Source organism: Mauremys reevesii, linkage group 7 (genome assembly GCF_016161935.1).
Source record: "Mauremys reevesii isolate NIE-2019 linkage group 7, ASM1616193v1, whole genome shotgun sequence".
Taxonomy (NCBI): Eukaryota; Metazoa; Chordata; order Testudines; family Geoemydidae; genus Mauremys; species Mauremys reevesii.
In genome coordinates this window covers 76,374,058-76,389,774 of record NC_052629.1, presented here as the reverse complement: position 1 = coordinate 76,389,774, position 15,717 = coordinate 76,374,058, and positions in this window count along the sequence as shown.

Below are 15,717 nucleotides of genomic sequence, written 5' to 3'. Positions count from 1 at the left end.
TTGGGACGCCATTTGTCCGGATATTTTGTTTCGGGTGCTTCCCTCCCCTCCCACCCTTGTTGCTTAGGCGGCGGCGACCAGCAAGGGGAGTGCCTTTTCAATTGTTACACTCACCCGGGGGTACTTCCTTCTTTGGCGACAAGGTTTATTACCCGCTGCTGAAATGTCACCAAAGACTGTCAGTGACTGAAGGACCCTCCTCCGAAGTGCTGCTGAAGTCTCAGACAGGTGAGTGTAACAATTGAAAAGGCGCTCCCCCTGCAGCAGTCCCGATATTTTGGAATTCTCATCTGGTCACCCTAGGCCGGTGCTGTGTGTTGTGACACACACAGAGTTAGGGGCCAGGGTGCCGTGCTGTCACTGCCCCTTCCTGGAGCAGCTGCCCCCTCCCTGTCCTTTGGAGCAAGGTGCCAGGGGTTCCAGTGGGGTTCCATGCCCCATAAGGCTTCCGTGCCCTAGCCCCCTCTGCTCTCCGCCCTCCAGAGAGCTCCCCACCTTGCAGCATGGGGTGTGCTGAGAAGCTACATCTAGTCCTGCCACTAGCAGAGCTCTGGACACTGTAGGGAGCAGGGCCATCTAGTCAGGGGTAACCACCCTGACCCCCATGGGCATCGGCAGGCTTCCGGGAAGAGGCAGCGACAGCACCAGGCCTTGATGGCCCTGCAGAGTGGGGCACCAGCTAAAGAGCTGCCATTCTGCTCCTCTTCCCTTTCTCCCCTGCCCCTGCAAAGTGCCCAGCTGCTCGGGCCCATCTCCCCCTCCCACTGGTGCCCAACAGCTCAGGTCCCACTGAGGCTCTGCTCCCAAAGGGCACCACCTGTTTTCTCCCCTTTATGTAGTAGCACCCCACAGTGGCAGCAGCTTGGCTGTCCCCGCCTCATTCCAGCTGAAATTCAAAGCAGGAGAGCTGGGTCAGCTGTAGGAGCCCGTGGGAAGTGAGGAGGAGCCAGTACCGTGTGCCCAGCCAGCTGTCTGCAGAGTCCCAGAGAGCTCACCAGGGACCACAGCCTGGGAACCTCCTCTCCCCTTAGGCAGGCTCTGATGCTGGCTCTGATCTGGGCTCCAACGCTGGCTCTGATGCAGGCTCCAACACTGACTAGATCCAGGTTCTGACACCGGCTCTGATCCGGGCTCTGATGCCAGCTCTGATCCGGGCTCTGACACTGGCTGGATCTGGGCTCCTACACCGGCTCTGATCCGGGCTCTGATCCAGGCTCCAGTACCGGCTCTGATCCCAGCTCTGACACAGGCTCTGATGCCTGCTGGATCTGGGCTCTGATGCTGGCTCTGATTCAGGCTCTGACACCAGCTCTGACGCCAGCTGAATCTGGGCTCTGACACTTGCTTTGATCCCGGCTCTGACGCTGGCTCCGATCCGGGCTCTGACACCAGCTCTGACCCAGGCTCTGACACCGGTTCTGATCCAGGCTCTGACACCGGTTCTGATCTGGGCTCTGATGCCAGCTCTGATCCGGGCTCTGACGCTGGTTGGCCTTACCCTGAGTGATCGGTGGGTGAAGGAGCTGTAGCTGCAGATCAGGAGACAGTGCCCTGTATGCCCCATGCAACATTAACACATTAGGGAGAGCTGGTGATTGATGGTGCCTGGAGACTGAGCAGCTTCCCCAATCCCTGTGCCTAGCCCCCACCCTGTAGGGAGTAGCTGGTAGGTGCAGAGTTTGGCCCGTCCACTCCTTTCTGCCAGCACTGCCCACTGCTGCTCCCAGCTCACTGCAAACTTGGGCAGCTGGCTCTGAATGGCTGACCATCCTTACCCCACTGGAGATGCCAGGTTGGTGGGTGAGAGAGCCCAGTGAGAGAGCCCAGTGACAGACTGGCCCAGCAGCCAGTGGATGAGGAGTAACTTACATACAACATGGGGCAGTGCCACCAAGAGGGAATGGAACCAGCAGAGAGCTCTGGGGTAGGGGGGAGCGTGACACCTGGGGGAAAGGAGCCAGAACCCAGTCCATCAAGGGCCTCAGGTTGGCACAAAGGAGCCACAGGGCTGGCATAAGCCCCACCCCATGGGAACCCCAGCACAAAGGGCACTATGCCAAGGACAGGGCTGGCTGTGCCACCAAGCCCAGGCACAGGGAGAGTCCCAGGGTGGGCTTGGGGTAGTGTTGGCATCTGTCGGTGCCAACAGCAGCTGCATTTCTCTGTCTCTCTTGCCAACGCCATGAACAGGCTTGAACTTTCACTAAACCAACCATCAAGAAGATGGTCAGAGCAGGGGGTGGGAGTGGGGTGTGCACAGAGGGCCAGGGGGCTGAAGAATGCTGGCAAGGAGAGCGAAGTAAGGCACTGACCTGAGGGGGCTAGTGACCAGAGCAGGGTGAGGCTCACCATGTAGTGTCACTGCTGGCTTATGCCCTGTGTAGCGCCCTTCTTAGCAGAGCAGGGACTGGATTTGGTTGAAGATAAAGGCAATTTGGTACCTAGGTGGCTGGACTCAGACAGACTCTGTAGGTCTCTGGGTCTCTGTTTCTCAGCTGTGCTGCCTGATGTCACCACCAGGGTAATGCCACGGCCCTGTGAAATCAGAGGAGTAGGTGGTAGGACCAGACCACAAGGCGTGGGAAAGACTTGGGCTGCGGCCACATGCAACTGCTGGGGAACCTCCGAGCACTGTGGGGGACAGCTCACCTGACAGCTAGTGTAGACTGGCTATGTGGCTTTGAGCAAGTCCCCTGCCCACCTTTGCCTCAGTTCCCCCTCTCTATAGGACAGAGGTCAGCAACCTTTCAGAAGTGGTGTGCCAAGTCTTCATTTATTCACTCTAATTTAAGGTGTCACGTGCCAGTCATACATTTTAATATTTTTAGAAGGTCTCTTTCTATAAGTCTATAATATATAACTAAACTATTGTTGTATGTAAAGTAAATAAGGTTTTTAAAATGTATAAGAAGCTTCATTTAAAATTAAATTAAAATGCAGAGCCCCTTGGACTGATGGCCAGGACCTGGGGAGTGTGAGTGTTGCTGAAAATCAGCTTGCATGCCGCCTTTGGCATGTGTGCCATAGGTTGCCTACCCCTGCTATAGGCTATAATAACACCTCCCTGTCTGCCAGGGCTATAGGGGGTACTCATGTCCCACAGAGATGGGTGTGATACTCATGGAGGGTGGCAAGGCACTCAGGCCCCTGCATGGGGTTGCATGCTAAGCAGTGGGAAAGGGGGGGGGAGAGTGGCCCCACCCCCACCCCCATGGCAGACAGAGAAGCTTGTCAAGGGCTGGGCTGAGCCTACAAGCCAGTGATGTCTGTGGAATGTGTTTTCCTTCCCCCTTCCTGCCCCCAACCCCCCCCAGTACAGCTATCCTTCACCACCAAGGAACAGAACAATGCCACTGCCGAGTGGGTTACGCTGTCAAGGCCTATTAGGGTTGCCGTGGCAACCTGTCCCTGTTCCTCACACTGCACATTCAGGAAGCTCTGAATCAGAACTAGGACGCGAGTGACTGTGTTGTCTCCTGGAGATGATTTCAAATCGGGTGAGAGGAGCCAAGGGGGCAAGGAAGCCCGGCCATGGGCTCAGGGTGGCTCTCTGCCCAGAGGATACACAGCATCCACAAAGGGAGGTCACTGGCACTAGGCATGGGGCAGAAAAGTCACTGCTGATCAAAACTGTAGGAGTGAAACCCTTTGTAATGTGCTCAGAGACCCTGGTGATGGCCATGATGTCAGACCTGGACAAATGGAAGGATGCACAGGTGCATGGGTGGATGAATGGATGGATAGACAGATTGGATGGTATCACGGACTCACGTATGGTCCCTGGTGGGGGAATTCCCTTCAGTGTGACAGCCCTTCTTGGGGATCCATTCTCTCCCGGGGGTTAAGCCTCTCTGCCTCCTGGAACCACACCTCTCTGAGCCTTAGCATGCCTGTCTCTCGCCACAGGCCCCCTCAGGGAGTCCACTTGCTCACAATCTCCGGGGCCTCCACTCCCAGAGGGAATAATGCAACCCTGTTCTCTAGACAGTAGTGGCTTTCAGCCAGCATAAAGTAGGAGGGTTTATTGAGAATCTGAACACAGCATAGGAAACTCTCAAGGCCCTCAGGCCTGGCCTCGCTAAGCAAAGTGCATTCAGGTGGGCTCTGCCTGCTGTCTCTCTCCGGACCGAAGCCACCAGGCTTTCCAGCTGGGCATCTGATATCCCCTGCCCCCAAGCCCCGCCTCTGTCCATTGTCTTCTGTCCAAGTAAACAGAGTAGCCTGGGCCTCCTCTCCTTTCAGCCATCCTTTGTACCCCTCTGGCTGCAACTGGCTGGTCAGGTCACCGGGGTCCTCTCTTCACAGCCCATTGTCCTTCCACTGGCCAGAACTGGCTGTGACTCCCGAGCTGGGCCTCCTGCGCACCAGGTCACCAGTTGCTGGGGTATCCATTCTCCAGGCCATTGGCTGGGGGTCCCAAGTTCTGCCGCTGGTTCTCTATAACAACAAACTCCCTCTCCCATCACCACATTAAACCAGTAACACCCAGGGAAACTGAGTCCCACCCCCTCTGCATGCAAACCATTGAAAAAAACAAGAGAACCCCCACTTTGTCACATTTCTCCCTCTTTTGAGTGTGAACTGAGTGGGGTGTGATGTTATTGACATGAACTGTGACCGTACAGATCATTGTTGCAACCAAGGGCATATAGTGGCACCAAATCTTGTACGAAGGAGGTCAAATAAGGTGTCCATGAAAAGGTAATGATTTGCTGGTTATGATTATGATATCTGTATGGATGTATCATTTATTTAAAGTTATAAGTATTGGCTCTATACTGTCTGTATTTCAAACCTGTGCTATGCTTCTGGGTGACACCCCAGACAATTTGGCATCAGCACTGCCTAGCCTGCTTGATGGCCCATTAAGGACCATCAGCTATACAACTGACCCATTGAGAGAAGGCAGATACACCTTGTGACTCAGAAAGGCATGCAGGGACATGCCTATGGACAGAACTCTAAGGTTTTTCCAGGCAGTGTGCTGGGTGGCTTGTGGCTGGAACAAAGAAAGCACAAGCCACATGGTAAAAGGACTATAAAAGGAATCATCATCATCTCCATTTTGTCTTCAATCCTGCTTCTGACCTCTGGAGGAACTGTTCTTGAAACTGAAGCTCTGAACAAAGGGCTGAATGACCCACCCAAGTTGTGGATGTTCTCCAGAGACTTGATATAAACCTGCAGTTTATTCCATCACTGCTACAAGCCTGGACCAAGAACTTTGCCATTACTGTATGCAATTGATTCCATTTGATGAATTCTAACTCTCATCTATATTTCTATCTTTTTATTAATAAACCTTTAGAGTTTAGATTCTAAGGATAGGCAACGGCGTGATTTTTGGTAAGATCTGATTTGTTTATTGACCTGGGTCTGGGACTTGGTCCTTTGGGATCGAGAGAACCTTTTTTCTTTTACTGGGGTATTGGTTTTCATAACCATTCGTCCCCATAATGAGTGGCACTGGTGGTGATACTAGGAAACTGGAGTGTTTAAGGGAATTGCTTGTATGACTTAAGGTTAGTGAGTGGGGTGAGACTGAAGTCCTCTCTGTTTGGCTGTTATGGTGTGCAAGAGACCCCAGCTTTGGGCTGTGACTGCCCTGCTCTAAGCAATTTGTCCTGAACTGATACTCTCAGTTCTGTCCTGCCAGAGGCTGCATCCTTACATGGAGTCACTTAGCCAGTGACCTGGGGAAGTTCAGGACCCCCGCCCCATAATAAAGCATCGGCTATAACATTGGCACTCCCCCTCACATGGACCATCTCAGGAGCTTGGCATTAGCCCCTTTCATTTGGTGCAGCCATGTCGGAGGCGAATGGTCAGTATACACAGTGAAGCGCAGCCGAAATAGATATGGCTGCAGCTTTTTAAGGGCCCACACCATGGCCAGGCATTCCTTCTCTATGGCTGCATAGTGCTGCTCCCAAGGCAGTAGCTTCTTGCTCAGGTACACAATGGGGTGTCTCTCCCACTTAGTATCAGTTTCCATGAGCACCACACCCAGCATGGAGTCTAAGGTGTCAGTGAACACCAGGAAGGGTTTGTTAAAATTGGGGTTTACCAACACCAAGCTTTGGATGAGGGCCTCCTTCAGTGTACAGAAAGCCCTCTGGCACTGCTCAGTCCAGACCACCTTCTCTGTCTTTCCCTTCCTGCAAAGCTCTGTGAGGGGAGCTCCCAGGAAGCTAAACTGTGGCACAAACCTCTGGTAGTACCCTGCCATCCCAATGAAAGCCTGGACCTGCTTCTTAGTCTGGGCAGTAGGCCAATCCTTGATTGCCTCTGCTTTGGACAGCTCTAGCTTCAGGTGCTGCTCCCCTGATTGTGTCCCAGATATGACACCTCTGCCATCCCCACCTTAAAATCATAGAATCTCAGGGTTGGAAGGGACCTCAGGAGGTCATCTAGTCCAACCCACTGCTCAAAGCAGGACCAATCCTCAGACAGATTTTTGCCCCAGATCCCTAAACAGCCCCCTCAAGAATTGAACTCATAACCCTGGCTTTAGCAAACCAATGCTCAAACCACTGAGCTATCCCTCTCCCCTAATGTAACCTTGTAAATTCCAGCTTTTATAGTCAATCCTGCATCCTGGCGGCAACCCAGCACCCTCTTCACCTGGGACACATGTTCCTCCCAGGTCTGGCTAAAGACACAGATATAATCAATATATACTAGAGCAAAGTCCTCCATCCCCCTTAGTAACCAGTCCACCAGGCGCTAGAACAGGGTGGGCAAACTACAGCCTGTCAGGGCTTTGGATCCGGCCCGTGTGTTTCCCCCCAGTGGTGCTGCAGGCCCCGTTATGCTCTCAGAAGCGGCCGGCACCACGTCCCTACGGCCCGGGCAGGGGGCGGCAGAGGGCTCCATGTGTTGCCATTGCCTCCAGGCACCACCCCCCGCAGCTCCCATTGGCCAGGAACGGGGAACTGCGGCTAATGGGAGCTTTGGGGGAGGTACCTGGAGGCTTTTGCAAGGGCAGTGCACGGAGCCCTGTGCCTCCCTCCCCCATGGGCCGCGCAGGGACTTGGTTCCAGCTGTTTCCCGGAGTGGTGTGGTGTGGGGCCAGGGCAGGCATGCAAGGAGCCTGCCCTGGCCCTGGTGCATGCTGCTGCCACCCCGGAGCCGCTTTAGGTAAGAGGCACCAGGCCAGAGCCTGAACCCCTCCTGCCCCCTGCCCCAAGCCCCCTTCCTGCACCTTGCACCCCTCCTGCACCCCAAACCCCTGCCCTGAGCCCCCTGCTACACCCTGCACCCTTCCTGCACCCCAACTCTCTGCCCTGAGCCCCGTCGCAGTCTGCACCCCTCCTGTACCCCTGCCCTGAGCCCCTTCCTGCACTCCACACCCCTTCTTGAACCCCAACCCACTTCTCTGAGAACTCTTGAACACCCCACACCCCTCCTCTGCCCCAATCCCTTGCCCTGAGCCCAATCCTGCAGACCGCAACCCCTCCCACACCCCGCACTCCCTCGTGCACCCCAACCCCCTGCCCTGGCCCTGCATACAATTTTTCCACCCAGATGTGGCCTTGGCCCAAAAAGTTTGCCCACCCCTGTGCTAGAAGGTGGCAGGTGCCCCCTTGAGGCCAAAAGGCAGGACCAGGAACTCAAAGACCCCTATTGGGGTGGCGAAGGCAGACTTCGCCCTGGTCTCTGGGTCCAAAGGCACCTGTCAGTAGCCTTTGGTGAAATCCATGGTAGTGAGATACCAGGCGCCCCCCAACTTGTCTAGGATCTCATCAATCCTAGGCATGGGGTAGGCGGCAGACACAGTGATGGCATTGAGCTTCTAATAGTCCACACAGAACCATATTGACCCATCCTTCTTGGGGACCAGCACTACAGGAGAGGCCCAGGGGCCGGAGGATGGCTGGATCACCCCTAAAGCCAGCATGTCTTCGATCTCTCTTTCCAGGTCCTGGGCTGTTTTCCCAGTGACCCTGAATGGTCTAAACAAAGGACTGAATGACCCATCCCAGCTGTGGATGCACTCCAGAGACTTGATTTAAACCTGCAGTTTATTCCATCACTGCTACAAGCGTGAACCAAGAACTTTGCCATTACAGTATGTAATTGATTCCATTTAACCAATTTTAGCTCTCATCTATATTTCTTTCTTTTTATGAATAAACCTTTAAAGTTTAGATTCTAAAGGATTGGCAACAGCGTGATTTGTGGGTAAGATCTGACTTGTATATTGACCTGGGTCTGGGGCTTGGTCCTTTGGGATCGGGAGAACCTCTTTTTTCTTGTACTGGAGTATTGGTTTTCATAACCATTCATCCCCATAATGAGTGGCACTGGTGGTGATACGGGCAAACTGGAGTGTTTAAGGGAATTGCTTGCATAGGCGCCAACTTCTCCTGGCGCTGGTGGGTGCTCACGCCCCCTCACCCTGCCCCCATTCCCCAAAGTCCCTGCCCCAACTCTGCCCCCTCCCTGACCCTATTGGACTCCTTCCCCAAATCTCCACCCTGGCCCTGCCTCTTTCCGCCTCCTCCCCTGAGTGTGCCGTGCTCCCGCTCCTCCCCCCTCCCTCCTGGAACTTGTTACACCGCAAAATAGCTGTTTTGCAGCGGCAAGCACTGGGAGAAGCGGTGAAAGCATGCTCAGGGGAGGAGGCAGAGGTGAACAGGGGTAGGGTGTAGGGAGCTGCCGGTGGGTGCAGAACACCCACCAATTTTTCCCCGCAGGTGCTCCAGCCCTGGAGCACCCACGGAGTCGGCACCTATGATTGCTTATGGTTTGCCAGTGGGGTGAGACTGTGGGGTGAGACTGAAGTCCTCTCTGTTTGGCTGGTTTGGTGCACCTTAGAGGTGGAGAACCACCAGCCTGGGGCAGTGACTGCCCTGCTCTAAGCAATTTGTCCTGAACTGATGCTCTCAGTTGTGTCCCTCTAAAGCCAGCATCATTATAGTGGCGTAGTCATACTAGAATCCACAGAACCAGGTCAATTAAGCTTTGGATCAGAACCCCATGCTATCCAAATCTGAATTTTGGTATTGAGAATTTTGTTGATTAAAGATCAGTGACCATGAGCCAGAAAGCATCAGCAGAAGCAATGAAACTGCAAGCCCTGAGAGACAGCCAACAATCTGAACATCATCAAAGACTGGCAGAAATTTGAATGAGAAAGAAGCAAGCCTTGGCCCAGCTGGAGAAAGAAGCTAAGGTAAGGAATGCTGAATTAGAAAGAGAAGCTGCTGAAAGACAGAGAAAAGTTAAAGAAAGAATGGCTGAATTGGAAAAAGAAGCTGCTGAAAGAGAGGAAAGGGCTCATAGGGAGCGTATTGAACTGCTTGCTGCTGAGGAGAGAGTTCACCAGATGCAACAAGAAACTGCCAGACTTCAGCTTCAAGTCAAAAAAGCAATGGAAGAACAGCAGAAACTGTATCATCTTAAAAGTCCGTTTATAACAATATTGGTATGTTCTATTACTCTGAACAACTGTCTGTGTTTAATGAGTTTTGCTATGGCCAGGAAGAGGGTAACTTTAACCTGGTGGGAAACAGCTGTTTGTCTGTGCAAGAAAGCAATTGGTCTGCAAATGAAATTTCTGAATGTCTGTCTAATGCCTCAGAAGTGAATCTGGAATTAGATCAAGCACAAAAAGATCTCATTGGTCAGGAAAATGTTTCTCAGGAGCAGATTAAAGTGGATGGTCAGGTTAAAGCCCTAATTGAGGAAGGAAAGGGTAGATTTTTGATGGGTAATGGATTATTGGCAAGTGCAGCTTGTAAAAGTGAACCTGAAAAAGGTAATTGTGATTTGCTGGAAGTAGGTCAGTGTAGTGAGAAGAGCAGCAGTTTATCTGTTGGGACTGGCAATTCTGCCCCACTATTCCAGTATTTGTCTGTAAGCAGCCCTGCGTGCTGGGACAAGGGAGAGGAAAGCAGGGAACGTTTGGATGAGGCTAGGCAGCCTTGTGAGCTGATGGTTTTGTCTAGTCAGCAGTTTGGGAAGGCAAGGATAGTGGAAGATGAGTGGCCCTATACTTTACCTGACAGTGAAGGAAATGTGCCTGTGTCTGCTAGGGGTAATGACTTGCCTATGGAGGAAGCTACCCCAGTCTCCAAGCAGTTGTCTGTGAACAGCCCTGTGGGTTGGGACAAGGAAAATGAGATCCCAAGCTGTGTGTCTGTTAGGGTATGTCTGCACTACAAGAGTAGTTCGATTCAACTTAATTCGAATTTGTGGAATCGACCTTACGAAGTCGAATTTGTGTATCCACACTAAGGACACTAATTTGACTTTGTGAGTCCACACAAACGGGGCCAGTGTCAACTTTGGAAGCGGTGCACTGTGGGAAGCTATCCCACAGTTCCCGCAGTCCCCGCTGCCCATTGGAATGCTGGGTAGAGCCCCCAATGCCTGCTGGGGGAAAAAATGTGTCGAGGGTGGTTTTGGGTAACTGTCATCATTGAACCGTCAATCATGCCCTCCCTCCCTCCCTCCCTGAAAGCGCCTGTGGGCAATCTGTTCGTGCACTTTTCTGGTCAGTGACAGTGCCACAGCATTGCGAGCATAGAGCCCGCTGCAGTTATGGCCGTTTTCACCTCCTCGCACCTTATCAGCCACCTCTTCCACAGTCAGCTGCTGAGAAATCGGGCTACTTTTCAATGGTGCTGCAAGCACTGGTGGAGCATAGGGGAAGTTTTACCAACATCAATGTCGGGTGGCCAGGCAAGGTTCATGACGCGCGTGTTTTCAGGAACTGTGGTCTGTTTAGACACCTGCAGGAAGGTAGTTTCTTCCCGGACCACAAAATAACTGTTGGGGATGTGCAGATGCCTATAGTGATCCTTGGGGACCCAGCCTACCTGCTAATGCCCTGGCTCATGAAACCCTATACAGGCGCCTTGGACAGCGACAAGGAACTCTTCAAGTACCAGCTAGCAGCGTGACCTGTGACTGTTCAGTTTCTTTACAGAGAAGCTGAACCTGCCCCTGTTTCTTTACCCGGTTACTGTTGACTATCCTCTGCAGTTACATACCCCGTTCACCCCGTTTCCCCCACTTCCAACACACGTGTAAAAATAAAATACATGTTCCATTGTTACTTAACAAAGGTTTCTTTATTAATGACTTTGCATTAAAGGGTTGAAACTGGGACGCAGACTGTGCTGGGTAGGGTGTGCAGTGATGTAAAGACCGCCTCTGAACTCGAGGAATGACAGGCTCCTGCTCCTAGAGCGGTCTGCAGTGCTGGACTGGTTGTTTCAACGGAGCCTGCCATCCCTCCTTTTTGGGATTGTGTGTGGGGGGGCTATGTGACCTTGTGGCGGAGGAGGATGGATACAGATTCCTCTGCTGCGTAACTCTGCGGTCCAGGACAAGGACCGCTGCATAAGATCTGTAACCGCCCTCCCCCGCTACAAAGTCACGTCCCCCCCCACCCACCCAGAACCTGGAAACCACCTCCCATACTGACCAGGGTGCCTACTGGCTGCACTGTGTGTGTGACCTGCTGCTGATCCTGCCCCCGTGTCTGTACCCTGGTAAAGGTGACCGTCCTATGCAATTACCAACCCCTTTCCCCACCCCACCCTTCAAACACAGTCTTCTGTTAAAAAAGCATGACAGAAACAGTAATTAACAGCAAAGTATTTTTAATAATTAACTAGACAGTTAGGGGATGAAACTGGGATTGGGGCTTGGGTGAGTCTGGAAGGGAAGGACTTCTCAAAATTTAGGGTATGAGAGCTTTTGGGTACTTGAGCACTCTGCTGGAGTGCAGTGACAGTTTTAATGCCCCCAGGCGCCCCTCCTTCTGGTTATTTTGGGTGAGGGGGGTATGGGACTTTGTGGCGGGGGAGGGCGGTTGCAGATACACTGCAGAGGGGCTCTGTCCTCCTGCCTGAGGTCCTGCAGAACATGCACAAGGCGCCGGAGCATGTCCGTTTGCTCCCTCATTAGTCCAAGCAGCGTTTGAGTCGCCTGCTTGTCTTCCTCACGCCACCTCTCCTCCCGTTCGCTGTGTGAGCACTGGTACAGAGAGAGGGTCTCCCTCCACTGGCTCTGCTGGTCCACCTCGTCTCGGGAGCAGCCCATAAGTTCAGCGAACATCTCGTCCCGTGTCTTTTTCTTTCGCCGCCTAATCTTTGCCAGCCTCTGTGAGGGGGATGCTGTGGCAGGTCTGGAAACAGTCGAAGCTGTGTGATGGGAAAAAGGGAGTGAATTCCTTGCAAAGATACATTTTTGCGAACAATGAACACAGTCTAGTCTGTGTCTGTGAACAAGAGCATGCACAGCACCTATCTCGTGCGCACTCCTGCTGCAGGCAATCCGGAAAGCATAAACTCTGCCCCTGTTCCACCCCATCGCAGTGTCCCCTGACCCTTGGAATTCCTGGTTGAGATCCCAGTGCCTGATGGTGCAAATTTCATTGTCGCGGGTGGTTCTGGGTACATGTAGTCACTCATTCCTTCCTCCGGGAAAGCAACGGCAGACAATCATTTTGAGCCCGTTTTCCCTGGATTACCCTGGCAGACGCCATAGCGTGGCAACCATAGAGCCTGTTTTGCCTTTTGTCACTGTCACCGTATGTGTACTAGATGCCGCAGACAGAGGCGATTCAGCAGCACTACACAGCAGCATTCATTTGCTTTTGCATGACAGCAGAGATGGTTATCAGCCATATTATACCATCTACCATGCCATTGTAAATTGGCAAGGTGATGATGGTTACCAGCCGTATTGCATTATACCTTCTGCTGCTGTCATAGGTGCCCCTGGCCGAGATCAGCCGGGGGCGCAAAAGACAAAACTGGGAATGACTCCCCGAGTCAATCCCTCCTTTATGGTATCTAAAAATAGAATAATTCCTGTATAGAATATGGGGCTAGTGTAGTAGAGATCCAGTGTATCAGAGAACCAGAGAGCAAAGCCGCTCCGTGTCAGATTATGCAGGAATGATGAGCTGCATGGCATTCACAGGGGGTGCTCCTGCAACAACCCCACCTGTTGCTTCCCTCCTCCCCCAGCCTTCCCGGGCTACCATTGCAGTGTCCCCTGATTTGTGTGCTGAAGTAATAAAGAATGCAGGAATAAGAAACAGTGACTTGTTACTGAAATGAAATGAGGGGAAGGCAGCCTCCAGCTGCTATGATTGTCCAGACAGGACATTAAGCAGTGTGGGGGAGAGGAAAACAGCATCCTGCTGCTATGACAGTCCAGGCAGTACAGAATCTTTTCTTTACACATGAAGGGCGGGGGCTGATGGAGCTCAGCCCCCTGTTGCTATGATGAAGACGGTTAGCAGGCCGTCTACTTATGGGCTGATGACGAGGACAGGTACCAGTTGTATTGCACTACACCATCTACAGCAAGGCTGCTGATGATGACGACGGATATCAGTCTTATTGCACCATCAGCCACCCATGAGGCGGGGGGGGGGGGAGAGGATGCTACAGTACAGTGTCGCATCATCGTGTCTACCAGCAGCATTCAGTACACATAGGGTGACATTTAAAAGAGTCAAGAGACGATTTTTTTTCCATTTCCTTCTGGGGGTGAGGGAGGGGGGTACATTGACGAGCTATGCCCTGAACCGCCGCTGACAATGTGTTTGACCGTACAGGTATTGGGAGATCAGCCAAGAATGCAAATACTTTTCGGAGACTGCAGGAACTGTGGGATAGCTTGAGTCCTCAGTTCCCCCTCCCTCCATGAGCGTCCATTTGATTCTTTGGCTTTCCGTTACGCTTGTCACGCAGCAGCGTGCTGAATCTCTGCTACGCCGTCTGTCTGGAGATTTTTTAAAAATACTTTGGACCAGGTGTAACATTACAGTAATTCCCCTAATTAGATGCAGGAGTCTCCGAGCGAGATCACCCTGAGGACGGTCACTGAAGGAGATAGAGAGTGCATGCTGCGTGAAAGCCGGCACAAACCAGGGGCCTATGCAGCCGTGCTCGGGGAGGCAATGCTCCCTGAGTACCTCATGAAAGCCTGGCGCAGAAAGGTGTGCTACCACGGAGCACCCAATAAGGCAGCTCTCCCCAGGAACCTCCTGCGGAGGCTTTTCGATTACCTCCAGGAGAGCTTCGTGGACATCTCCCAGGAGGATTTCTGTTCTATCCCCATATATATATATACCTCCTTTTCACATAGTTCAGATTCCTGTTCCATTAATAATAAAAGTTTACATGTTTAAAGCACTTACCGACTGATCCTTCCCCTGATTCAGGGTCCGGGTTAACGGCCGGGGAGGGTTGGTAGGGGCTCTCCATGAGGGTGATGAAGAGATCCTGGCTGTCGGGGAAACCAGTGTTGTAAGCGCTGTCGCCTGCCTCGTCCTCCACAAACCCTTCCTCATCTTCCCCGTCCGCGAACATCGCCGAGGAACTGGCCGTCGACACTATCCCATCGTCAGAGTCCACGTTCACTGGTCCACGTTCAGTTTGCCTGAAAGGGGATTGTGTAGGAATCCACCTGATAAGCCAAAGGTGATCCTAGATGTAAGACAGACCAGAAAAAGTCTGTTGTTGCTCAGGAAAATGTTCCTTTAGAGCAAGCCCTAGGTAAAGAGGGTAAGGGCAGAATTTCTGTGAGGGGTGAATTGTTGCTTAGAGGAAGTAGTAATCTATGCAAGCAGTTTGCTGTAGCTGAAGGATGTGGAAGTGATTTAATCAAGGACGTTTCAGTTCCTAACAGCCAGAAATTTTCTGTTGTGAATGGATCCACTGACTTTCCTTTTGAAAGATCCACTGCGAATAGCTTTGAGGTCTCAGATGGAGTAAAAGCTGTTGAGAAAGTTGAACAGTCCTAGGGTGTTGCATCCCAAAATGCTTTATAGAAATATGGTTATGAGTGTAAATATGACATAACTGGAATATGTTTTATGCTAGATATGCCATGTAACATGTATTTGCGAAGGTTATGATCTACTGAATATATTCATCCTATTTGCATGCATGTATCTTTTTTATATCTGAAGTTATGAGCATTGTATTTAAAGTGCTTGTATTTAAAGTGTTTGCTGTAGGAAGCACATAAGGTTGATTTGGTCAACATAGTGTGAAGGGGTTATTCAAGTAATTAGAAGTACTTAACTAACAATGGACTTTGGGAGATGCCAATTCACATCTGAGCTTTCCTGGGAACATTCAAACTAACGTGTAAATAATGGCGTTGGCCTGCAAAAAGCTGAATCATCCATAGACATGTGACTTGCCCAGGGGGCTACAGACTCCATCTTGTTGTTGTGATTTTGCACAGGAGAACAAAAGGGTTTCCACCCACAAGAGAGAGAATATAAAAGGCCCTGGAAACCCCTCCATTTTGTCTTCAGCTGGCTCAGAAGATAGCCTCTCCACCCCAAAGAGATGCCTGAAAGAAACTGGAACAAAGGACAGTAACTACGGGGGTGTGAGCGATTGCTGGACCCAGACTAGGAAGGAGTCTAGTCTGTCAAAGATGCTTATTGGAACATCTCTGAGGGTGAGATTTACCTGCATTTAGTTTCCTACTGTATTAGGCTTAGACTTGCATGTTTTTGTTTTATTTTGCATGGTAATTTACTTTGTTCTGTCTGTTATAACTTGGAACCTTAAACCCTACTTTTTATATTTAATAAAATCACTTTTTGCTTATTAATTAACCCAGAGCAAGTATTAATACCTGGGGGAGCAAACAGCTGTGCATCTCTCTCTATCAGTGTTGTAGAAGGTGAACAATTTATGACTTTACCCTGTATAAGCTTTATACACA